This window comes from Kogia breviceps, chromosome 7 (genome assembly GCF_026419965.1).
Source record: "Kogia breviceps isolate mKogBre1 chromosome 7, mKogBre1 haplotype 1, whole genome shotgun sequence".
NCBI lineage: Eukaryota > Metazoa > Chordata > Mammalia > Artiodactyla > Physeteridae > Kogia > Kogia breviceps.
The window spans coordinates 26,329,871-26,356,158 of record NC_081316.1 but is presented as its reverse complement, the minus strand read 5'-3'; the positions used below and the strand labels follow the sequence as shown (position 1 = coordinate 26,356,158).

Genomic DNA, 26,288 nt, shown 5'->3' with positions numbered 1-26,288 from the left:
TCATACTGTGTAAAAGGGCACAAATAATTAGAATTCTAAGTCCTCCAACAGAGAACATTCAACACACACACAGCTCCTAAGGACACAAGCAAAAACGGGTACAACTGAATGATTTTTTCACAAGGGGGAGGAATAGAAAGAAAGGAACTGGCCAGAGTTTATCCTAAAAAGCTAAGCATGGGGCTTCCCTGGTGGCACAGTGGTTGAGAGTCCGCCTGCCGATGCAGGGGACGCGGGTTCGTGCCCCGGTCCGGGAGGATCCCACAAGCCGCAGAGCGGCTGGGCCCGTGAGCCATGGCCGCTGAGCCTGCGCGTCCGGAGCCTGTGCTCCGCAAGGGAGAGGCCACAACAGTGAGATGCCCGTGTACTGCAAAAAAAAAAAAAAAAGCTAAGCTCTTAGAAGATATGATTGAAATAAAAATTCTATCTGCTTTTATCCTCCCTATACCAAATGCTGAATTTCCCTCCTCCGTGACTGGGGAGATGAGGTCAGTGGATCTTGTTTCTGCTCCACTGACTTTTCCACATGCAATCTGATAACTTCTGGAAACAAACCAATGATTACAAGATCATTAAAGTATGTTATTTTAATTAAAGGAGGGTCCTACATAGAGTGGGGGAGGGGCAGTAAGCCTGTTAGCAGCAACCCAAGTATCAGGTGAGAATCCACTCAACATGGTTGGGCTCACCAATCCCTTCTTCTAACCATCACAGCCTGATTGGGCCCAATTTTGCTTTGAACCCACATCAAACTGGGTCAGCCCACCTAGATCCTCACATGTGACATTTTCCAGATACACCTTGAGCAGAGAAAAGTTGGTGCATTAAAGCAGTAATCACTGCAAGTGCTAAAAGAGAGGCTTGAAATTTAATAGGGCTTTGAAAAGGAAAAGAATGAAAGTCTAGACTGCCAAAAAATAAATTGGCATTGTTGTAAAATTGTGTTGCACAGCGAGAATACAAGTATTATTCATGTTAAGGAAAGGGTTGACCTACGATGTGATTTATAGGCACTTCAAATGCAGTACAGGAAGTAAACGGAAAAATTAGGGTGTGGGGTCACCGAGTAGGCAAGAGTCAACTTAAGGGTAAAGTTAAAAACTTTAGGAAGGGAGCACACAGTTCAGCTTGCCATATAAATTAAGATCTGTCCTCACTTTGAAAAAAAATGGAAAAAATTAAATATTAAGGTACACATGTTACTAAAGGGATTGTCTTCTCTACACACGAGAAAACAGAAAATTTGTTATAGGGTGAGAAGTGCCAAAGGGGTATTTCATAAAGAGAACTGAGAGGAGGTTGATGCAATCCAAGAATCAACTGTGTTATCAGTCAGTAATGTAAACGAACCACAGTGACGAGTTAACAGGCTGTAGAGGCACCCTCCTGAGCAAGAACAAGGAATCCAAACTGAGTTTTGTTTTCAGGGATGTGTCATTTCGTTTTTTATTAAAATAGTCTAAATTGGTCTGGACAGTTCCCAAACTTGCCAAGGGCCAGAAAGAGTGACTGATGCAGAAGGAGGTGCTCAACAAAGTGAAGTTCCAGGCACTCTGCTCTCTGACCATTCTATTTAAAATACTATTAGCATGTTATCATTAAATGCTGTCTTTCTTCCCTTCTTTTTCCCCAGAGAATATGAATGTTTCCCAAAGACCCACTAGAGGGCAGAGCTTTGTGATGTTCTGGAATTAATAATTGCTCAACCAGCCCAGCTTCCTGGCTACAACCCGGGGTGGGGGTGGTGGTAATCCCAAGAATGGCTGAGACCGCAATCCTGGAAAGCTTGTGACCATCTCCCCTGGGCCAAAGTCCACATAAAACAAAACAGTCCCAATCAAACAAAACAAAACAGGGCAAGACCCTTGAAGGGCCCTGTATCCCCTCCTGGTGAAAGGAAACCAGGGCTGTGGCTGTGAGGGGCTCAGTTACTGCCTAATGCAGGGCCGCCCAGAAGGGGGCACTCCATGCCGAAGGGGTCAAGACACAGCCAAGGCTCAGACATCCAGGGCGCACCAGCATCCTTCACTGCCTGTGAACAAAGGTGGGTGGGCAGGAGCTTCCTCCACCGCGCACTCCACTCACGTGCCTGAGACTACTTTTCACGGCAGTCCTTCGCCCCTTGAGCAAGGCCTTGATGTTCATTTTACTGTCATTTCATCTGCATATAAAAATATTGGGTGAGAAAAGCCAGGATACCAGGAAAAATACACTCCGGGCGTAACGCAGCTCTTACTTGCAGCCCTCATTGAAAACTCTCTCACTGGCCTCTGTTGTGCTGTTAGCCTGGAGCGGCCAAAGTTGGAGACTGTATCCTGAGGGCCGCTGTGATACAGAGAAAACAGTGCCTGGGAGAAAATCTGAGCTCTGAATCACTCCTAGGCTGCCACGGATGGCTCCTACAAAGCCCCACAAAACCCAGAGGTCACTCTGGCCTCTCTAAGAGGCATTCTTATGTTGGAAGACAAGGAAGTATGTTCCTGGGGCCCCGAGTCCCTTCACTGCTCGGGGCCCTGAACACAGGGGTTAGAACTAATTCCCAGCCATCACCGCCCAGCCCTGCAGTAAGGGTCCTCATTAACCCGTTTCCTCCCGGCGTGTCTCTCAGAGAGAAATCTGATCTCAGCTAAGAGTGTGGGAAGGGGAAAGGGGGATTTTCTCTTTCTTCCAGACTTTGAGTTAGAGTCCCACACCAGGTATAACTAAAATCTTCATACAGGCAGCCTCTGCCGAACTGCTCTAAGCCTCAGCTTCCTAACCTGTTAAAATGTAAGAATAAGATTAACTATGTCATGGGATCACCAAGGGGCCGGAATGTGGTAATGAGGGAATCCGTGCAAAGCCATGAGTGCCGGTGACTTTTTGGTCAGCCTCTATCCGCAGACCCCTGTCTGCCCCCCACCTCATGGGATGGTCTGCTTTTCCACCAGAAACTGTGAGGTGACCTTAATCTAAGCAAGTCTATTTCTGCACATCACCCGGAAATGACTCCAAATTCACCTTGTGATCTCATAAATAGATGCCTGGTTTTCTCATCTGTAAAATAATACATAATTTTCTCTTAGTTTCCTTAGGGATCCCAGGACAATCCATGGTTCAAAACTATTTCTAGGATTGCATCTGCGGCTTCAGTAGCCATGCCCCGTACATAGCTGGTTCATCTTAAGCTTGTGGACACTTAAGAGTCCCATATCTTTTTCACATGGGCTACCCCTAAAGCAGGCCTCCACCGCCTCCAGATGAACATTTGCCCTTAATACAGAATTGCATATTTTTGTTCTTGCAGGTTTCAGTGCATGTTTCAGCCTGTTAAGATCATTCTGGATCTCCAGTGGGATTCTCTCCCAGCTTTAAGTCATCTCTAGCTTGCAGGGGGAGGTGGCATGTCCAGGGCAAACTATATGCATTGAACATACAATTTTTTTTCATGGTCAAATCACAGAACGGGAGAGGGATTTTAATATCTAAAGCTAAGTACCAAGGGATGAAGTGGTAGAGGGCACTGATGGACGAAGAGAGCCTCTACTCGTAGGATGCACTGTCAAAGTGAGTGAGTTAATGTGCGTGAAATATTAGCATCAGGGCTATAGCACATACAGTAACTATTGTTATTATTGTTTTTGTTATTATTAACATGTAGTTTGGTCAATTTAGGGCCTCTTTTTCTCCTGTTGTTCAGCTTTGACCACGTGTTCACACCCAAACCCAAACATGGTGCAGTGCAGTGGAACAAGCACAGGTTCAGAAGCTTCATGACCTTGGGCAAGTTACTTAATGTCTCTCAGCCTTAGTTTCTTCATGTAGAACATGAGAGTACTAAGAGCACCTCTAGAACTGGTGTGAAAGGTAAAGATAGGATTATGTGTTTGCATAAGTGCCTAGTACAATGGGCGCTTGCTATGTAATAGTTATTACCATTATAAAAGCAGGTACTTGGGCAACTCGTTAATTGTCTCAGTAGAGGAAAGATACTTCAGAGAAAAGAGCCTCGTGTGTAAGGCTACACTAGGGTTCTGTGGATTTCAATATGTAATTCAGGCCAGGCAGGCTCTTCTTTCTAGCCACTATCCCCCATACCCCACCCCCAAGACACACGCACACGCACACGCAGAAAACTCTAAGAGCTTTCCATCAGACTGGAATAAAACTTGAAATCCATCCAGTGCTGGGTCTGATGCTACCTGGATCAACCTGAGCAAATCAGTGAAACTATCAAAAATCTACTTCAGGGCTTCCCTGGTGGCGCAGTGGTTGAGAGTCCGCCTGCCGATGCAGGGGACGCGGGTTCGTGCCCCGGTCCGGGAAGATCCCACGTGCCGCGGAGCGGCTGGGCCCGTGAGCCATGGCCGCTGAGCCTGCGCGTCCGGAGCCTGTGCTCTGCGGCGGGAGAGGTCGCGGCAGTGAGAGACCCGCGTACCGCAAAAAAAAAAAAAAAAAAAAAAAAAAAAAATCTACTTCAGTGGCGAAGTTGTAAAGATCCAGTTAGAAAATACATGAAATACATGTAGAAAATGACTTAAAAATTCAAAAGTATACTTATAATGAACCCTCCTCCACTGCACACATAAAAGCAGTCCCCCATGAAAGGACGTCATATAGGGTGTTGTTAAGTGACACAGCCTGGTGAGGGAACTGAAATAAACTTTTAAAAAACTAATATGTGTCACCATAGTTTAAATGAAACCTAGATTTAATGACTAATGACCAAATCATGTCAGAGCTCAGAATTACACACCAGTTTCCTCTTTGCTGCTTCCAACAGGCTTTAGCACCAAACCTAGTCTACCCATGGCTGTTTTAGGTGTTGTCGTTGTTAATTGCTTTTGTTTTAGGCCTTGTTCTCCAGGGGGCTCTGCTAAGAGGGAGTAAGCCACGGCAGCTCCGTGTGTTAATGCTCGCCAGTCACAGGCTCGGTTCTGGAGGCTGAGCGAACGCCCCAGGGAGAGGACAGCAGCAGGCTGGGTCACCCCATGGCAGGGAAGGTGGAGGAGTATATGACCCAGGTTGCTAGAACTGGATAAACAAACCATCAGCACTCAGATCCGATGGCTAAATCAGAGCAAAGAGGGTCTTCAGAAAGAGCCCAGGGTGATGCTAGGTTTATTTAAAATTTCCTCCCAGAGCTATTCTTATAATAACCCAGGCAGTGGTTTCTGTAAAAGCCAGATTAGATCGTCCTGCCCTGCCTTTTAGAAGTTTCCACAACAGATGGAGGGACACAGCTTTAGAGGAAACCCCAACTCACATCCGTCTGCATTCATTATTGGCCCTGTTCTCAAAATGCTATACGTTATCTTGAGCCTGTTTGTTTTTATCTGTCAGAGTGGTTTATTGTTAGGGAAATGTGGTGTCAGCTGTCTCTTCCCCACCATCAAAGCCGCTTCATTAAAGTTAATAGTGTTTGACTTGCAGAGATCTCTTACCGAGGTAACCCAAGAAAGCTCCTGCTAGCTGTTATTTTTCCGGCAGTAAAGGCACCAAATGGATGCAATAACTGCATTAATCTTTTAGGAAGAAGACGAAGAAAACCATACAGCATGACTCTATCTAGTAGCTGCCTAATAAATGCACCTTGAATTCACAAGGCTAACTCTACCCTTCAGTTTGGGACAGGGTGTCAAACTATACGACCTGTGTCTTGACTTTGCCACTCAAGGCTCTGTGGCCTGTAGCTTGTCACTTCCGCAGTCTGAGCGTCAGTTTCTTTATCTCGGAAATGACGGGGATGGATTTGAAGGAAGGCTTTTTTCTTCTAACTGGGGAATTCTTTGGACAAAAGTAATCTTACAATGAAAACTGATGTATAAAGCAGATAAAAGCAAAAGTTTTCTAGCTACAGGTGAGGAGAGAGACCAGAAGACCTACCTTCTCGGCATCTTTACCTTCCTCCATACCCACCGCCCCCAACCTAAACCCATCCTCCCCCCTCCCCCAGGGGGTCCTGAGCAACCTCTGTGGGCTGCCACCACCTCTCACGACTTCCTGGAACATCATTTGAAACCTACTGGCCTAGGAGGAATTATCTTTAAGGTCTTTTCTGCTCAGACTCTGGATTCTGTGATTAAGTAACTGGAGTCAAACCACATGAGGACAGTTTCTAATTAGGGTAATAACTTTACGGAAGAGTCTCTGCTCAGTGCCAGACAAACATGAAACAGTTTGGGTTTTGCTTTGTTTTCTGTCTTTTAATCACTGCTGTCAAATCTCCCTTCCCATTTGGAGTAGTGGATCTCAAGCAAGTTCCATTACCTCTGGGTTCCTGTCACTGAGCGCTAGTTAGTTCTGTTTGAAATCTCAAACGAACTCATTGAAATCTCATCACCTCCCTCTCCTGCAGGGCAGGCTGGGGCTGGACGTGTGCGCATTCTTCAGAATGCTCCCTCACCGACTGGGCCGCCCTCACAGGTGGGAAAACCAGCAAGAGAGTCAAACACTGCAGCCCTCATCACAGTGCACGCCTGACCAAGATAAACTCAGGCATCCTCTCCCCCTCAGCATCCTGCCATCCCGCTCCAGCCCTCTCCTCTGCTCCAGCAGGCCAGGAGACAGATCTGCAAGCCCAAGCAGTAGGGAAACCTAAAGCCAATTTTCCCTTCTTGAAAGCAAGAAGGAATTTCCACCATTTAATTTGTTGAAGGAATTACCCCCTAGCCTCCGTCTCTCCCTCACTGAAAGAGGAGAAAATCATCAACACTGCTCTTCCAAAAGGCTGTGGCCAAAAAGACTCTCTCCCTCTCTCCCTTCCTCCATAACCTCCATAAAAGGCCTTCAGGATGGGAGAGGAGACTGGGTCAATGAGCGGAGGTAGAGGACCAAGTAGGCTGCCCCAAAGTAGGGGATGAAGGGGAGGCAGGGGATGGAGAAGGGAAAGGGAGGGGCCACAACTGTCATTGGCTTTCTTTAAAATGTTGCATTTTCTACCAGGGCTCTAGTTGCCAAATCTAGTACTGCAGGAAAAAAAAAAAAATCCCACCAAACATCCTGTACACATGTAATACTAGGATGTCTACCAGACTATGTTTGTGTTTATACATGTGGCTCAGACTTGGATGGGTACCAGCACGTGCACCTGTGTAAAACTCTAAAGAATTCCAAATCACACATTTAGTTTTATTTTTTTGACCCGAGTCTCTGACAGAGAAAAATAACACTAGAGCAAAAGGAACCATTCATTCATGCTTCCATGCATTCAGCACTGTCTATGGAATCTTTCCTTAACACCAGGCACTTGAGCGGGGCAATGACAAATAAAGCATGTTCTCTGTCTGGCCATGGTTATTCAAAACCACAGAAATAATTCCATTTGTATAACACTTTAGGATTACTTTTCAAGAAGGTTTTATACACAATAGTTCATTAGGATCCTCACAACCATAAGATGGTTACGGTAGATATAACCATTATCTTACAACCAAAAAAGCCAGACACATGGGAAGGTTAAATGACTTGTCTAGTCCCACAGATAGTTAAGTGCATGGCAGGGATTAAAATATAAGTCATCTGACTTCTGGTCCCAGGCTCTTTCTGTTTGATCAAACTGTAACCAAATGTCTCCTGTGATTTCCTTACAGCTGCCATTACAATGACTGTATACTCCGGACTTTCAAGGATCTTTTCAATTTCAAATGTTCTGTTCCCTTGTCTTCCAATCTTCCAAATTTTGCTTGTCAGACCACTTGAACTAGTTCTGAAAATACAGTCATTTGTACCAGCTTTAGGTTTGAAAAATATAGCTTTTTTTAGTTCAAATGGACTGAAGTTAGATTTAGCCTTTATAATATTAAGACTAGGCAAGAGTCACAGTTTTTCAAGCAAACCACCCTTTGGTGTAGAAAATTATTTTGCTACACACATTATTTAAACTGTTCTGAAACCTACTCTGACGTTCTTTTTATTAATCTTTTTCCTGTTTCAAATCCTTCCATCAGGCATTTCTGTCAGGCTTCTGAAGGGTCCCATATGCACACTTCCAGTGCAGAAATTGTGTTCTTTTTTGGTTCATTGGAATCCTTCAGAATGTCTGGCACTGAAACATACTGGCTTTAATTAAAAGGCTATGATTTCTGTGAATTCCCATTAAACTCGTGAAAAAAGTCTGCATTTGAAAAATACACTTAACACATTAAGATACAGTTGTACTGAAAAATGGTTCATGTTTAAAAAACTACTTAAGCAGATGAAACTAAGCTTCCTGGAACAAAAATAAGCTCATTTTTAGTAAAATCCTTCACTTCTAAATAGAGGGGTTAGCTTAGTACATATGTGGCCAATTAGCCATAAAAACTCAACTAGACACGAACCGCGCAATCCAATTCGCCTGCTAACGTTAAAACACAGATCCTATTAACAGGAATGTAATTTAAATGGTTAAAAAGTGATAAAGTACATAACTATAATCTGATAGGGTTTCGAATATGATACTACTGTATACCAATGACAGATCAGTTTTGAGTTATGACTCCAGCAAAGTTTGAAATAGCTCAAGCATGATAATTAGGGATCCACAAATTCAAGAAATGCATTACATTATGTTATATATTATATTCAGTCACACCTCTTTGCCCATGAACAGAAGCATATTCTCTAACATTCAGATTAAAAAGGCCCTGTGAATCTCTCAAAATTCTAGGTCCTGGATGCCCTAGAAACCCCTGACTTAGTTTCCCTATTCAACTTACTCATCTTTAAAATGTGATATAACTCAAGATAGTTGCTCAAGAAACAATATGTAAGAGGGCCCATGAAGTGCAGAAACGTTCACTGGTTCCTGGGGAAATGCACAAAGAGCGATCAAAATAATCACTTCTCTCCACATCAGGGACCCTCATACTCCATAGGGACATGCCTACACGGGCACAGGAGAGCCAGTGATAAGGAGGACTTGGGAGGAAGATGTCGGATCCACTTATTATTAGCTTCATAAGAGATAAATGTGAGCTGATGTGTCTTACTCTTTATTATAAAATAACACCCTTGACATTTACGGGATAGGCTTGAGCCCATCAAGAAGATCCTGATGGCTTGCCAATGAATTGGTGACCTCGCTCTAAGAACCACTGCTCTAGTGATTCTCTGCTTGTAATATTAAAGGTAGGATTTCTTTTATAAGCGTTCATAAATGTAACTAAAATGAATTATTTTGGAAGACACACTAAATTCCAATCATCTCAATTAATTGTCTCATCTTTTTAAGTGGCCACAAAATAGTGTGCTGCAGTCCCCTTGATCATGCAATTCCAGGAAGCTCCCATCCTTAGAATCAGCTCCTCAGGTCTAATCCAAATCCCATTTGCTTAGGATCAGCACATTCCCTCTGGTTTTATATTCATTGGATAAAGAGACATCATGTGACACCATTCTCCAAATACTATGCCATCGTTGCAAATTTAGAGAATGGCTAGGAATCGTGTGCCCTACCAGAGGACCTGGGCCCTGCCGAAATGACCAGATCATGTGGTCAGCTAATGTGGTCTAGCTGGTGTCCTTAAGAGAACTAGTTTCTTGGAGGAGAGGGAGGAAATCAGCATGTGAACACTGGCAAATCATTCTATTTAGTTCACGTAGAATAAACCCACTGGATATGAAGACCTCCATTCAAAGTTCATGAAATGTTACTGTAGTGTTTTACATTAACAGTAAAAACATAAAACTCAAGAAGGAGATCCTGTCATTGCTGGCTTTCTAACCAAGCTCAGATTCATTCCCTCCTCTCCATTTTCTGCAGTACCTCTTAAGGGGCATTATATCCTGCCTGGACCATTGCAGTAGCCTCTTAACTGGCCCCTCTGCCCTGAGCCTCTCATTTTTCACTCTGCTGAAAAGTTAATCTTCCCAAGCCCAGCTCTGATAAAATCACTCCCCTGATCAAAAAACTTGAATCATTGCTTTCCCATTGCCTGTCAACAGAATTAAGATCACATCCCTTAGGCTGGGATTCAAGGCACTTGCCTCTTTCTAATGTCGTTTCCCACATCACTCCAAGCAATCTGCAAGGCCCACTCCTCTCTGTAAAAACTCCCAGCGTCTGCTTTTGCAGTTCCCCCACCTGGAGTACTGTTGTCCCCTGACCTCATTCCATCTCCTCTTCACCCCTCTAAGACAAGATTCTACCTACCCATGTTTAAAGGCCTAGAGGAGGGAAGTTCTATCTTTTCTATAAAAAAGTACAAAAAGCAGTTCCTGGTTCATAAGCACTCAATACACCTTATCTGTTATCATTGTTGTTGCTGCCATGAAGTCTTTAATCTTCAAAGATGAACTAACCTCTTCCTCGTATGGGTAGCTCTCTTCAGATATGCCTAATTACATGTTATTCCCTTTCATAGTTATTTAACTATATATTTCATCTCCTCTTACAGACTGTAAGCTCCTTAAAAAGATCTTATTTCATTCACTTTTGTATCCTCCATGTCAGACTACGAGGCCTTACACACAAATTGGAAGAAAAATGTTAAATATTGCCCTAGGCCACAAGGGGGCATGGTTGAGCTACTCTAATAGTGGAATCATCCTACAGTTAGTAATAAGGCCTTTAGAATTGAAAGGCTTTTCTCCCTTGAAAGGATTTTTTTTTTTTTTTTTTTTTTTTTTTTTTTTTTTTTTTTTTTTTTTTTGCGGTATGCGGGCCTCTCACTGTTGTGGCCTCTCCCGTTGCGGAGCACAGGCTCCGGACGCGCAGGCCTAGCGGCCATGGCTCACGGGCTTAGTTGCTCCGCGGCACGTGGGATCTTCCCGGACCAGGGCACGAACCCGTGTCTCCTGCATCGGCAGGCGGATTCTCAACCACTGCGCCACCAGGGAAGCCCTCCCTTGAAAGGATTTTATGAATCTGTTTAAAGTTAATATATATACATTATGTGTGATTACAGCTCTACTCATGTTAACATGGAAAGATAGCCACAATACAGTGAATTTTAAAAAGGAATAAGCAAAATAGAATTTATATGGTCCAATTTTTATAAATATCTATTCTTAAACATACACAGGAAAAATCAAAGTCTGGAAGAATATCCACCAAAATGTTAGTAGCTGTTATCTCTAGTGGGGGAGAGGGGGAAAGAAGGTGGTAACATGGAGGTTTTTATTTTCTATTTTGTATCTTTCTGGATTTTTAAAATAATCAAGACATAATAATTTTATAATAGAAAAATAAAGCTATTTAATTCAGAAAAATCTCAAAGCAGAGTGTTTATTTCTCCTGTCATCTCATCTCCAGTCCCATATTTGATGTATTTAAAAGTAAATACACAACTTTGAGAATTTTCTGATAGACTGAAGCAAAGATTTTCAAAATCTCTTGGTACACTGTGCCGGTGGTGTCTCCGTAATTTTTTATGGCACCCCTGGGACGAAAGAAATACCTACCAGTTCCACTTGTTAAGTAGTTAAGTCCAAACAACTTACTATTTATGTCCTAGTAATTTAGTAGCCATTTAAAAGAATAATACAGATAAACTGAAAAAAATTTTAATTTCATTCTTAAATGATCACAATTACTTATTCGTGTACTGTGTACACCTATTGGGCACTGTACAACTTCTTAAACTTTGGAATCAGATGGGACACTGCTCCCCTCATTTCCTATTCCACACTGATTCTATCCCCATACTCGCGATTTTATCACAGCAGCCACCCAAAACCCAACTCTGCAAAGATGTGACATCATTAAAGGAATGTAGCACGATCTAATGTTGAAACTATGAACACTTCTGAGCTAGTGGCTCTTGAGCATCCCACAGATGTTGAGTATAGATGTTTTCCTTACAAATTTAAACTATCTCACAGCACTCTGTGAGTTTACTGCAGCACCCCCCAGGCACCGCAGGGCACAATTTGAGAATCGGTAGATTCACATGATAAAGCTGGTTGTTCTCTGTGAGGCTGGCAAAGGGGGAAAAAACTTCATTAAATTTCCTTGAAATTATTCCAACCTAATAGCTCAGTCAAAATTATTTTGTTTCCTCTGAACAAAAGTCTTCTGGGAAGGAGAAAAGGATAGTGTGGGAAGCTGAGCTGACCTCTGGACTCACAGTTTCCACGTCCCCCCGTTCCACCAAAGTCCTCTTCTAATCCATTCTCTCCAACTCAAAACTAAGTACCAACAGCAGCCTCCAAAACAGCATGTCCCCGGAAAACTCCCAAATTCTTCTCCATGGTGTCTGAGCCTGGATCTCCAAACATCCTACTGACTTTTCCACCTTTCTACCCAACTGTTTTGAGGCCATGCAAAGAGGTAGGAAAGCACAGCAGGCCCTAACACTGAACTGCTACCAGTGAGCTAGCCCTGGTCCCTTCCCAAATCAAGAGGGATTTTCTCCTGCCTGGAATCACCAGTTAGCTCCTGAGACCAAGTCCTCCAACCAAGTCCAGAACTGCTATCCAAATCCACTTGAAATAGGGATTAAGAAGCATTTTTTTTCTCTAAAGTTTAATGAATCCAATTTCACATCTTGATTTAATGAGATGATTTGTGATTTTCTATTATCAACTCAAATATAATTAAAACAAACCCAAAAGTCATCACCAACTTGTGCGGAAGTAAGCTCCATGCAGGGACCACTTAAAAAACTTAATCAAGATCACAGGGAGATGGAAACAACCCAAATGTCCACAGATATCAACAAATGTGGCATATACATACGATGGAGTACTATTCAGTCTAAAAAGGAAGGAAATTCTGACCCATGCTACAACATGCATTGCTAAGTGAAATAAGCTAAACACCAAAGGACAAATACTGTATGATTCCACTTATATGATGTCCCTTGAGATCAAATTCATAGAAAATAGAATGGTGGTTGCCAGGGGCTGGGGGTTGGGAATGGGAAATGAGTTGGTATGGAGTTTCACTTTGGGAAGATGAAAAAGTTCTGGAGATGTATAATGGTGATGGTTGTACAACAATGTGAATGTACTTAATGCCACTGAATTATACATTTTAAAATAGTTAAAATAGATTTGTGTTTAAAATAGTCTTTTAAAAATCATGGAGATGACTTTGTGGTAAGGGGAGCCTTTGATTTAACTGGAATCATGTCCCTAAATGTCACTTGGAGAGCTTGCAACAAACCTAGAGATGAGTCCATTTGGATGATTTTGTGTTAAATACATACATGAGGTTTCAAAACCCAAGGACCCTGTTCTAAAGGAAATGATGTTTAAACAAGAACAGTAGCAGCACACCAATTATAGAAACAGGGCTTCCATGTCTTCTAGCCCTTCAGAAGGAAGAATAAAGTATTCCTAAGAAAATTCAAAATCTCCCCCAAATTTCTCAACTCTTCAGGAAAGAGTGTGAAATTCTCACTCATCTTCCATTCAAAGTTGATACTGCACTTTCCCTTTGCTATAAATGCAAGACATGATGAAGTGGTACCTAGAACAGCAGCCTGAAGAGAGGGGCAAATACTAACTGACCTGGTCCCCAGAACCCAGCGTCCTGGGTGTGAGGTGTCCTATGAGGTGTGTCCTGGCTGTACTGTGGTACTGACGGTTTTTTTTCTTTTTTTGTGGTACGCGGGCCTCTCACTGTTGTGGCCTCTCCCATTGCAGAGCGCAGGCTCCGGACGCGCAGGCTCAGTGGCCATGGCTCACGGGCCCAGCCGCTCTGCGGCATGTGGGATCTTCCCGGACCGGGGCACGAACCCGTGTCCCCTGCATCGGCAGGCAGATTCTCAACCACTGCGCCACCAGGGAAGCCCAAAGTACTCGGCTTTTGCTCTTTCCGTGCAGGCCTGGTCTGCTGCTACATTTCCAAACAGCGTTCTGAAAAATGTTTGGGGAGGAGGAAGGGGGCTTTCTGTGGTCAGCTGGGGAAATGGCGCATCATACTTTCTCTGAAGGCTCAGAGAAGTCCTGCAGGATAGAAATTTCAACTCCAGCTTTCTCACATCCTCATGCACTAAGTATTTTAAAATATCCTTAGCTCCTCCTCTTGACTTCTCTGTTTTGTCAATGGCATTCAATCTCAAATCTTTAGAGTCTTTTAAAATTTCTCCTTTTGTCAACACATTCCATCAGTCATCAAACTATAAACTCAGGTCCAGCCATACCTCTTCCGTCAAAACTTTTTTTTTCTATGTCCCCTGCCATCATGCTAGTTGAAGTCCTTATGATCGTCCCTCTTGACTATCCCCAAAACCTCCTCACACTGGTCTCCACATCTTGTTTTCTTCCCTCTTAACAACCACCAGCAGAAGAATGCTTCTAGGCTGAAGCGCTGAGCATGTCAGCTACGCTTAGGAACCTTCAGTGGCTCCCCACTGCCAAGTGGATAAGGAAGGCCAGACCCCTCAGTCTAACAAGTGAGGTTCTTCGTGGTTCGCACTCCAACCTGCCCTCCTGGCCTCGTCTCCCACCTAACGTTCTAGTCCAATGAACTATTTAAAGGCCTCAAGATTTCCTAACCACCCCCCCCACAATTGTTCTCCTCATTGAACCTTCTCGTTTTCCCTTGTCTTTATCCAACTTTGAAGTCCAGCTCAAATACTGGAATTGCTGTGAAATCATTGATCTTTTCTTTGCATTCTCCCAAACACTTCAATTGTTGGAATCTCATAATTCATAATACAATCAGTTTTGATTAGCATCACGTTTCAAAACAATCAATAGTATATTAACATGTTATACATTGAAGGACTACAAACAACTTTGAATATCAAACTATCCTATTCATCTCTGTATTCTCCCTAAGTGCCTAACACGATGCTTTATACAAAAAAAAAAAAACATTTAATAAATAAATGTCTGTTGAATGACATTTAGCTGTTTCATACTATCAAATTTGTAAACCTCAATTATATTCTTTTTTTTTTAAGATTTTTTTGATGTGGACCATTTTTAAAGTCTTTATTGAATTTGTTACAATATTGCTTCTGTTTTTTGTTTTGGTTTTTTGGCCGCGAGACATGTGGGATCTTAGCTCCATGACCAGGGATCCAACCTACACCCCCTGCATTGGAAGGCGAAGTCTTAACCACTGGACCACCAGGGAAGTCCCCTCAATTATATTCTTAAACCAGCAATAGTCAATTTTCTTTTTCTTGCCTCCTGGACCTTTCTTCTGTTGCAATCTTAGATGGAATCCCAATACATATTTTATAGAGAGATTTCATATGTGTTTTAGATAAAAAGTAAATAAAACACATATAAGTGTCATCCCATTTCATATGCATTTACTTTAAATTAAAATATATAGCATTGTAGCATTTCTCATTATTAAGTGAACTACTGAGGATAGTAGGCAGTTTTGATGAATATAAAATTTCAAGTAGAGAGTTAGAAGTGGCAATTTGCAATCAGTCATTTCTGGATCAAGCTTATTTCTATATTTTGTCTTGGTTTCACACAGTTGAGAATATACTGATTCACACAGATAAGTCATAATGTGCAATTTTATGTCAGTGGACCATTGGTAGGGTAATGAATTTCGTTATTTCTAAAGCGTAGATACAACCTGCTATATCAGCAACACATAAGAAAGCCATACAGAGCAGTCAAGAACACAGACTGATTTAAATTCGGGATCTCTTATTTACCTGTGGGTAACTTAAGCAAGTTATTTAGCCTACGTTCCCACAGCTGTAAGCTGGAAATAATAATAATTCCTCCCTCATAAGCTCGTGCAAGAAGAAGACAGGTCACATAAATAGGAGACATCAGAGTGTGCAGTCTTAATGTTTTATCATATCTGGAGCAGTTACTAAAACATTTATAAGATGTAAAGTATAAAGAATAGCAATATCACAAAATCCACCCAGTAAGAAAGAGAAAACAATGGTTACTTTTGAAATACCCCGTGTGGTCCTTCCTGACTCCATTCCCATTTGTGCCCCAGGAGGTAACTGCTACCTTTCCCATATTGTATTTTTTTTTAATGTGTTAGCACCTACTCTATTAGTATGTGCCAGGCTCTGAGTATACTACTTTCTAGTGTTTACTCCATCTAAGCCTCATAAGTACCCCACGAAGTGGATAACATACTTTGCATCTTACAGTGTGGAGTGTGGGCCATGGGGATGCTGAGGGACAGTTTGCAAGCGGAGCCACCAGGATCTGAACCCAAGCAGTGGACCTCGAGAGTCCCCGTCCACCGACCCAGCCAGGCTTGAAACACAGCTCGAAGCGCATTCTCACGCTTCGTACTTGAACGAACATTTATTAAACACACACCATGTGCCAAACACCACGGTGGGCACTGCAGAGCTTAAGGAAAAGCTTCTTCTTTGCTGGCAACTGGCAGTTTCCAGAACCTCTCGGTTTCTCCCCCTGCTGCGGTCTCTAGCTCCGCCCCCAGGACGTGCAGGGCAGCCTGTAAGGCCCCGGGAGCCCAGAGTGGCCCTGAGGAAAGGCACGCGGACCCAGACACTCTACCTCGGTGCTGCCCAAGGTGGCTCTCAACCACAATCAATCCCCGAGGAACCACGGGGAATTCCAAACTTTTCTGCCCCCACTCCCAACCTCTTCCTCATCCAGGCTTCCTCCAAGAAGTGAACCACGTAGGAATCCACAGCCTTTGCCAGCAAGAGGCCAGTCGCAGCTTCGTGAATGACCCAGCCCACAAGGAAAGACCTCACTCGACTTTAGCGCATGTCACTCCCCTAATTATTCCCTGTGCTGGGAGTCCAACAATAACAGCGCATCTTTCATAAGCAGCTCCCACCATGAACTTTGGAACCTTATGCATGCAGCCAAGCACTAGGAAGTGCTAAAGGGTCAGGGGGTTTGTGTGGCCAGCAGTCCCAGGCCTCTGGGGGAGAATCCCACTAGCTCTCTAGTCCAAGATCTGGACCCGAAAAAACTGCCTGAGCTGCCTCCAGGGCCTACTTCCTGGGGCTGGTGGGTCACCATGCGTGGGTCCTTAGAAGGGCCAGTGGGTCACACAGCAGGCAGCTGCACCCAAGCTACCCAGGGGAAAAAGGCGGGTGCGGGGGGGAGCAGGAGAGGTTTCCTTAAGGGTCACAATCACTTAGCAAATGCTCCCAACGCTACACTCTATAAACTGCAAACTTTTTTTTTTTTTTTTTTTTTTTAGTATTTACTAAATACGAGTCCTGGTAGATCCCGGGAGTTGGCCAGTGTATGGTTCTAGGACATTAACAGCAAGTAAAACAGCCAGATCCCTAAATGATTGCGGTGGAGCTAGGCAATAATCAAATTAATAATTTCAGATCGTGGTAAGTGCCTTGAAGAAACAAAATATCTTTGGTTCATGACGGTGGGCAGGGAAATGGATATTGGAGCAGAGATCTGAGTAAGGCCGAGCAAGCGAAGCAAAGGCAAGAGATAATCATTCCAAGCAGAGGAAACATCAGAACAACCATGAGTCTCTGGTTTAACGCTGATTAGGGGTTTAAGAAATGTTTGCTGAAAAATTAATGTTCTCAAAACTCTAGTACAAGGTAGAGTTGAGTCCTTAAGAGTGCAAAGATCAAAGTGCTATATTGGAAAATGTGTTCTTGGCTTTAACTGAAGAGCAAAGAAAATGCGTGTGAATATATATTTATATGTCTCACAAGGGTCTTTTAAAAAAGCCTTTCATGTCCTTTATCCTTTAAACTTTTATAACATAGGCTGAAAGCATGATACAATCTGTAACTTCCAGCTCACTTACTGAGAGATCTTTTGCTCACGACTAAAGAAGACTTCCGTTCTGTTAGGAGGTAATTCACCTCCCTTGTTCCAGAATTTGAAATAAGAATGCCGTGTACCTCTAAATGCAACTATGTAAACATCTGTGTGCACATGGACTAGGCGGTGGGGAATATGGGACAGGGGCAAGGTTGTTTTCAATATTGCTTTTTTGTTACTAAAACTGGGTAGAAAAGAATACATTGTGAACAACTGTGCAATCTCCTTGTCCTCTGATAGTAATAGATGTGTTTTTAACTGCTGTTTATATCCCATTTCTAACATCACTACCATCTACATCCTCTCCAAGCCAAAGAAAGTTGAAAAGTGCACGAGGTCTTTACAACCTTGTACAGTGAGAACGCCTGCTCAAGTACAATCCGTGTGTGCCCTTCTTTCTCTCTCTAGACAGAATTTCTTGGGGATCCTTCAGGCCCCCCGGCCGTATTTCTCCCTAGGCCCTTATTAAAACCAGGTGCGCGGGAGGCGGGCCTTTTTGGACAGAAAAGCCTTCTCTAGGCCCAAAGCTCACCCTTCTGGTCTGCTTTCTAGAGGGGACTCATGAGCTGAGCAAAGAGAAAGCAGGCAGCTGGTCGTGGCTGGCAAGTGGGCTGAACTTGTCGACACGGGCACGCGGCCTGGCTGGGCAAGGGCAATGTGTACAAGGGCAGAAAGTGAGGTTGGGCTGGGGGTAAACAGCCGGTGCCCAGGGACATTTCCGCCCAGTGCCACACAGGAGCGTTGTCCGCGCGCAGTGAAAGGCCCCCAGGTCCACCGCGCTCTGTAGGGCGGGGAGGAGCGGAGGGAAGCCGCACAGCCGCCGCGTATCTGAATTTGAAACCCCGGGCGGGCTCGGGCCAGACGGCGGCCTGCCCCCGGGGCGCGCGTTGGAGCCGCCGGAGAACCCGACTCCCGCCACGGGCTCGCCCGCGGCCCCGCGCCGGCTTCCAGGACGTCCACGGGATGCGCAGTGCTTACCCTCGGTGTCTTCCAGGGACCGAGGCGGCCCAGCGGGGACCGGTCGTGAGTGACGCGGTGGCCCGGGCCGCGGAGCGCTCAGAGAGACCTCCGAGAACGCCGCAGCCCGGCGCCCGAGAGCCTGAGCTTCCGGGGACGCGAAGCTGCCCGACGCGAGGTCCCAGTGGGCTTCTCTGCCCGCGACCGTTGACCCAAGAGCCAAGGAGCCGAGCAAGGCTGCAGCCGGTGGCCGGAAGGGGCAACAGTTGGGATTGGGGAGGACAGTTGGGCCGCGAAGGCGGCGCCCCCTTTTCGAGCTCGCAGTAAAATTCTTGCGAGCGCTTGAGAGACTCACCCCGCAGCCTGAACGCCAAATCCGGCCCAGCGTCTGTGAGAGCGTTAACTGCTTATTAGGGTCAAAGATTGGAGTGCTGGCGCTTTGATCACACTCTAGAGTAGGAGACAGACCTCAGATGAATGAGGAGCATGTTAGGACACAAAAAGTTAAGGTGCAGAGAGGAACAAAAAGACCCAAAAAAATGTGCTTCCGAATTTTGAGTAGCCATTTCCTATTCCTTGGACCAAACATCAAGCCGACCTGTTTTCTCATTTTCTCTAATTGATGTTTAAAATTTTAAAGTCCTTTGCCAGGGTCTGTATAGCCTTTCAGCCTGACGGCCTTGTTTTCTGAGGGGGTTGCATGAATTTTAAGTGACCCCAGGAAATAGACAGCCAGCCAGACAAGAAGGTTAGAAAGCCCTACCATCGCAAACGTTTGCCTGACACACTGGGCTCCGTAAAAAACACTCCAAAGTGGGTCACTCCAGCACATCTTCTGGGCTTGGTGCCCTGTTTGATGGGAAAAAGTGTTCTCAGCCTTAACCCCAAGGTCCTGTGACAACTACAGGAAACTCCAGAGAAGTTTCCAGATTCAAGCAACCCTAGTGATTTCTGGCAAAATACTGCCGATGCCAGTTTCTCAAATTTTGGTCCATGAACCACCTACAGCAGATTCCTGGGGGAATCCTTGTTGTAGGTTCAGGATTTAGGGCCTACACTATAGGTGATGAGTTAGATTAAGAGCGATGAGCCCAGAAATCTGCATTTTTTAACAAGCTTGCCTTGTGAAATGTCTGCTCACTATAATTTGAGAATTACTAGACTTGGCCATTTGTTTGACATTGCTGAAATGGTGATTGTTTTTCTATCTGGAGCCCTCAAAATTCTCAACAGTATTAAACATTCTTTTTTTTTCTGTTTTTTTTTTCCAAGTGTAAACTATGAAGTTTGACTTCCAAACAAGCTGTGCCTTATTTCATGAACTTTTTTAAACGAAATTATGCCAAAAGCATTACTTCCCACTGTATAGAGCTCTGAGCACATCCTGAGGATAAGTAGGTGGGCTATACTTTGTGCCTTCTGCTAAGGCACAAAGGGCTGTTTGGGCTGTTTGTCTTTTTTTAAAATTTATTTATTTTTAGCTGTGTTGGGTCCTTGTTGTTGCACCCGGTCTTTCTTTTTAGTTGTGGTGAGTGGGGGCTACTCTTCGTTGCAGTGCGCGGGCTTCTCATTGCGGTGGCTTCTCTTGTTGTGGAGCGTGGGCTCTACGCACGCAGGCTTCAGTAGTTGTGGTGCATGGGCTCAGTAGTTGTGGCACTCAGGCTCAGTAGTTATGGCGCACGGGCTTAGTTGCTCCGTGGCATGTGGGATCTTCCCAGACCAGGGCTCGAACCCGTGTCCCCTGTATTGGAAGGCGGATTCTTAACCACTGCACCACCAGGGAAGCCCCTGTTTGTCATTCTGAGCCACACATATTCCTGCCATGCTACAGGAGGCTGAATGTTTTATGCCCCCTACCCGCTCCCTCTGCACTGCCTGTCAGATTCATTTGTTGAGACCTAATCCCCAGTGTGGTGGTATTTGGAGGTAGGACCTTTGGGAGATGATAGGTCATGAAAGCAGAGGCCAGTGGGATTGGTGTCTTTATAAAAGAGGCCCCAGAAAGCTTCTGCATCCATCCCTCTATGTGAGGACGCAGCTAGTAGATGGTGCCTGTGAGCCAGGAAGTGGGCTCTTACAAGACATCGAATCTGCCTGTGCCTTAATCTTGGATTTCCCAGCCCCCAGAACTGTGAGAAATAAATTTCTGTTGTTTATAAGCCACCCAGTCTATGGAGTTCTATTATAGCAGCCCAAAGAGACTAAGAGACCTGCCAATTTTTCTTCTACTGCTTCACTCAGGCCTCAAGCAGCACAGCTTTTCTCGGGTAAAATAGAAGCAGAGTCTGTGATCAAGATGGTTTCCAAACTGAACTGCACAACAAAAGCATCTATGGAGCTTTTTAATCTACTGACCCACACAGAACCTCAGCAGTCCCAGACATATTTGTTTGCAGAACCTATTTCACAAAGCATCTCATGGGACTAATGAGCTGTCAAAAGTATTGACAGTGCTGACAGAAGTAGCACTGAATTGAATTTGAGGAAGTAATTAAAGGCGTAAACAATATTTGCAACAAAAGTGTTCAACACACAGTTGCTTATAATATAAAGAATTTGGAAATAACCCAAATTAATCCAGCAGTAGAAAGTGGGTTAAATAAATGATGGTACATTTATATGAAGGAATGCAAGGCAACTATTAACATAGTTTAGAGAATATTTATTGACTTAGAAAGATGTTCTTGATGAGTAAAGTGATAAGTGCAACATGAACAATTGCTCTCTTCTTGTTAAAAAAAAAAAAAAAAAGTCTAGTGGTAACTGACAGAAGACCCAAGAAAGCAGACTCCTAAACTGATGATAGTGCACTGCACAGAATCCTAATTTGCACTGCAAGACTGGAAAACCGCAGAACACAGAGCTGTAGTTGGAAGGCTGTTGAAGAAGAAATTCAATGTCCTCTCCAAGTCATTACAGCTGGGTAACTGTCCTTCACCCCAGCAAAACACTGGAGGCTTATTTCCCGGAGAGGCTATGTGCATTAAAAACAAGAGGATTAAATGAAAATTTAAATACTGCCCAAGCCCTCTTCTCCAGCAGGCTGGAAGCCTGACATACGTCTTCCAGAGGGGAGATTGCAGAATTCTTCTCTGGTGAATCTGGCCCGCCAAAAAGATACTGACATGACAGGCTCCTGATCAGATCCAAGCCCATAGCTGACAAACCCCATCCACACACGCACAACTTCCAATTAGCTTTTTTTTTTTTTTTTTTTTGCCCCACTTGGCAGATACCGAGAATTACTTGCTGTTAGAAGAAAGAGTCTAATGTTAAAGAGATGGTAAGAGCAGACAGCAAAAACCAAGGCTATTAACGGAAAAGAAAACCCGTTTCTTTTTTTCATGAAAATTCTCAAAGAGATAAAAGAGTATATGCACCCATGAAACAAGAACAAGCTGTTTAAAAAAAAAAAAGGAAATGAGAACAAGGCAGAGCTCTTGGACATTAACTATACGAAAAAAATTGACTAGGGATAAACGATATAGGTGAAAATAAAGGACAGGCCAGATCAACTAAATGATAGGAGTACCAGAAAGAAGACAGAAAAAAATAGAGGGGAGGCTGTCATTAAATAAATTAGTTAGTTAATCAGTAGGATTTCCCCAGATTGAAGGACATGAGTCTCCTGATTGAAAGGACCTCTTGAGTGTCCAGAATGGGTGAAAATAAACCTACATGAAGGAACATCCTTATAAAATTTCAGAATATTTGTACATATAGATTTTAGCCACTTCTAAATATAAAGAAATGAGTGACCTAGAAAGCATCAAGAATCAAAACAGCTTCAGACTTCTCAACAGCAGCACTAGAAGTTGCGAGGCAATAGTAGCTAATAGTTCAGGTAGACTCTAACTATATTGTACTGTATTAAGTGCTTTACAATTCGTCCTCACAACAACCCTATGAAATAGGTGCTATTATTACCTTCATTTTACAGGTGAGAAGTCTGAGGTACAAAGGAGCTGACAAACTTGCCCAAATGACAGAGGTAATAAATACTAGGATTTGAATCAGGCAGACTGGCTCCAGAGCCCATGATCCTAACTGGTGTATCATACTGAAGCAGTGCCTTCAAAATTAAAAGGGAAAAGTACATGCAACTCAGAGTTATATATCTGGCCAAATTATCATTAAGTGATAAAGTAGATAATTTGGGGGTATGCATATTCTAAAAAATTATACCTCTCACAACTCTTAAGGACAATTATTGTACATTTTCACTTATATAAGGTGCCTAGAATAGTCTAATACATAGAAACAAAAAGTAGAACATTGGTTACCAGGGACTGTGGGGAGGTAGGAATGAGGAGTTGTTGTTTAATGTGTACAGAGTTTCAGTCTGGGATGATGAAGTGGAGATGGATAGTGGTACGGTTGCACAATAATGTAAGTACAGTTAATGCCACTTAAAAATGGTTGAAATGGTAAATTTTATGTTATGTTTACCAAAAGGAAGAAAAAGCTCCTATAGGAAAAAGTACACCACCCAAATGAGGGAGTGAAGCAAGAAAGAGGAAAGTTAGGATTCAGGAAGCAAGAAATCCGACTCAAGAGTGAGGCAAAAGGAATCCCCTGGATAATGAAGAAGGGAGATCCTGGGTTAGCGGCTGTGCATTAGGCTCAGAAAACAACCACTTCAGAAGGTGCAGGGAGTGAAGTTTCCAAAAAGATGAAATTGATAGAAGACATGACATTTTTCTGAACTTACTGAGAAGATATACAGCTAACTGGGAGAGAATTTGAAGCTAAATTAAGAATTACATAAAAACTTAAGCAGGGACTTCCCTGGAGGTTCAGTGGTTAAGAATCCGCCCGCCAATGCAGGGGACACGGGTTTGACCCCTGGTCCGGGAAGATCCCACAAGCCACGGAGCAACTAAGCCCAAGCACCACAACTGCTGAGCCAGTGCACCACAACTACTGAAGCCCGTGTGCCTAGAGCCTGTACTCCACAACAAAAGAAGCCACTGAAATGAGAAGCCCACTCACCGCAACGAGGAATAGTCCCCCTCGCTGCAACGAGGGAAAGCTTGCACACAGCAACGAAGACCCAATGCAGCCAAAAAAAAAAAAAATTTTTTTTAATTTTAAACTTTTTTAAATTAAAAATGTTAAAAAAATTTAATTTAAAAAATTTTTTAAATCTTTAATTAAAATTTTTTTAATTTCAAATTTTTAAAAAACTTTAAAACAACTTAAGCAAACAAATGAAAAATAAGATAATTATTAATCCCAGGAAAACTTAGTGTTGTGATACAAAGGAAAAGTCATCTTCATACTGTTTTGTACTACATGACTCAGCAGTGAATTGCATGTTATCTAGTCGTGATAATGTGAACACTAAATATCTATCTAACCAAAGGTTTATGCTAGATCTGCATCAAGAAGATGAGGGTGTGAGTGTTGCGTACCAGGGTGGGCAGGTGAGTATGGAAACTGAATTCTTATATGCCTTAATGGAAATCAACAGATAATGCCTAAAAAAGAAAACTCAAGAAGTGACTTAGACATATGTGTTAAATACCAAAATAAACAACTATAAGATTTAAAAGCAGTTGCCTCCAAAATAAAGCAGAAAATTGAGGAGATGGAGTGGTTTGGAAACTGCTATTTTTTTGTGGTAAATCTTGGAGAACTGTTTGACTCTTTAAACCATGTGAATATATAAGTTTGGTAAAAATCGAAACTAATTTTCGAAAAAGAAGACCAATACAACTCTAAAGCTTCTCCAGAAAGTCCAGAAAAGCCTGTTTCTACCTCCTTGTTTTCTCAAATCAAACTTACTTTTTTCCAAGCAGTAGTTTTCTGCGCAATTCTTCTGTGATTCTCTGCCATTGTACACACATTTTCATAAAATAGGCTTTTGTGAGCTAGCCTGGGAATTTAACCATTGCTTATATTACTTCTCTGGAGACATGTATTTCAAGTTCTAACCAAGCAACTTCCAAAAATTCTTTCCGAACTTCTCCTGTTTATTAATTGGGGACTGTATTATCCATTCCCGTAAGACTTGACATACAGTACAGCTAAAAAGACATCTGAAAAATCACAGACTCTTACGATTGCAGTTGACACTGTGCCAGCTGGTACAATCAGTGAGTGATGTGGCTACTAGAAAGAAGAAGGGTAGGAGGAGAGTCATCAGGGGAGACTGTGTCAAAGAGCCTCAGTTCAAGCTGAACGTGCAAAGATGGACTGTAGATTGTTTAAGTGGTGGCATCAATCAGGACTTTCTATGAAAGTGACAGACGCTCAACCCAAACTAGCTAAGCCAGAAATGGAATTTTTTGGCTCACCTAACTAGGACATCCCAAGGGGTCTGGCATCAGGCAAAGATTGATCCCGGGTCCACAAGAGTTGCTAAGCTCTCTTCATCTCCATTATTCTCCTCTACAGCTCCAGTCTTACTTTCCAGCTTTGCAGCATGGGGTGCTGATGAGGTGGATGGGTAACTCTATTGGCTGTACGTCAAAATCCCAGGGGAAGACCCTGATTGGTCCTCCGTGGGTTCAGGTGAATGGATACTATGACTGGCCAGGCCTGAGTCAGCTGCCAGAAAGGGAAGATGAGGAATAACTTGCTGGGCTGCCAAAAATAATACCTATTACATCCCAGTATAATTGTACATACCAAATATGCTCTGGTGGAGGTTTATTAGAGCCTGGGCCAATTGGCAGAGTAAGTAAAAACGCCTCATAAATGCTAAAGCACCATGAAATGTTGGTTGTGAGTCAGTACTAAATGTAAGTCTACATTGGCCCTACCCAGCCAAACTGCAATTACTCCTGGATCCTCAGCTCTCTGAATGTTTTAAGTTTTTCTTCCCTCCTAGCAGATTCATTTGTCACAGTTTCCCTGGGTATTGGCCTCTTTCTTCTAACAGAATCTGCTTCCAACTGCAGTGAAAAATTTGTTCATGTCATTTTTCAAAGGAAGTTAGGAGGAAAAAAAAATGTCCACAGTTGGAATAGTTCGAAACTGAAAACATAATGGATGTATGTGCGTGTAATCAGATTGTTCTCAGCATCTTTCACTCTACCGTTTCTCTAATCTATTGAGTCACTTTCTTGGCCTCGTTGAGCCAGTCTTCAAATAAGCCAAAAATATTTTGCTGATACTAGCTGCAATTTACTGAGTGATAGGATATTTGTAATGTACTTTGAGACTGAGCTTATAGCCCTGAGGATTAGGCAATTAATTAGTAGAGAAATGTTTTCACCATCTCGCAAAAGCAAACTTCAGATTAATTAACAGTCTATACTGGAATTTCCAATTTTTATAGGCCTACTTTAGATGTCTGATTTTTAACTAGGTGTGAGGTGTTCCTTGACTGCTGACAATGTAAAGTAGGCTGATGCCTAAATGTGTTTCCGATAAACCTCTCATTGATGTCAACACTTGAATACCTAATGCTACACTGAACGTTGTATTCCAAGATAGTATGGATGAATGCTAACTACTTGTGAGTCTGAGTTTTGCTGAAAAGACCTTAAGCCAGATTTGGGTAATATTCTCTGTAATGGATACTAGTAAAATCTTAGGGCAGGCCTTCACTTCATTTGCACAAAATTACCAAAACAAGACATTACTAGATGATTACCCAAGGCCATTCTCCATCCATTCTTTCCTTGCCAGTCTCTTCCCATGACAGAGACTGAAAATGGCAGGTATTCACTTTCCCAGCCTCCTGTGCAGCTAGC

General features: G+C 43.2%; 1 long non-coding RNA gene across 2 annotated transcripts in view; it reads right to left on the bottom strand.

Annotated features, from left to right (window-relative positions):
- Nucleotides 1-18,948, bottom strand: part of LOC136794487 (uncharacterized) — a 174,119-nt gene extending 155,171 nt beyond the window's left edge. For both annotated transcript variants that reach the window (XR_010841336.1, XR_010841337.1), the window contains exon 1: nucleotides 18,607-18,948. This is a non-coding gene — a long non-coding RNA (uncharacterized lncRNA). The remainder of the gene's footprint in view (nucleotides 1-18,606) is intronic.
- Nucleotides 18,949-26,288: the final 7,340 nt, after the last annotated feature.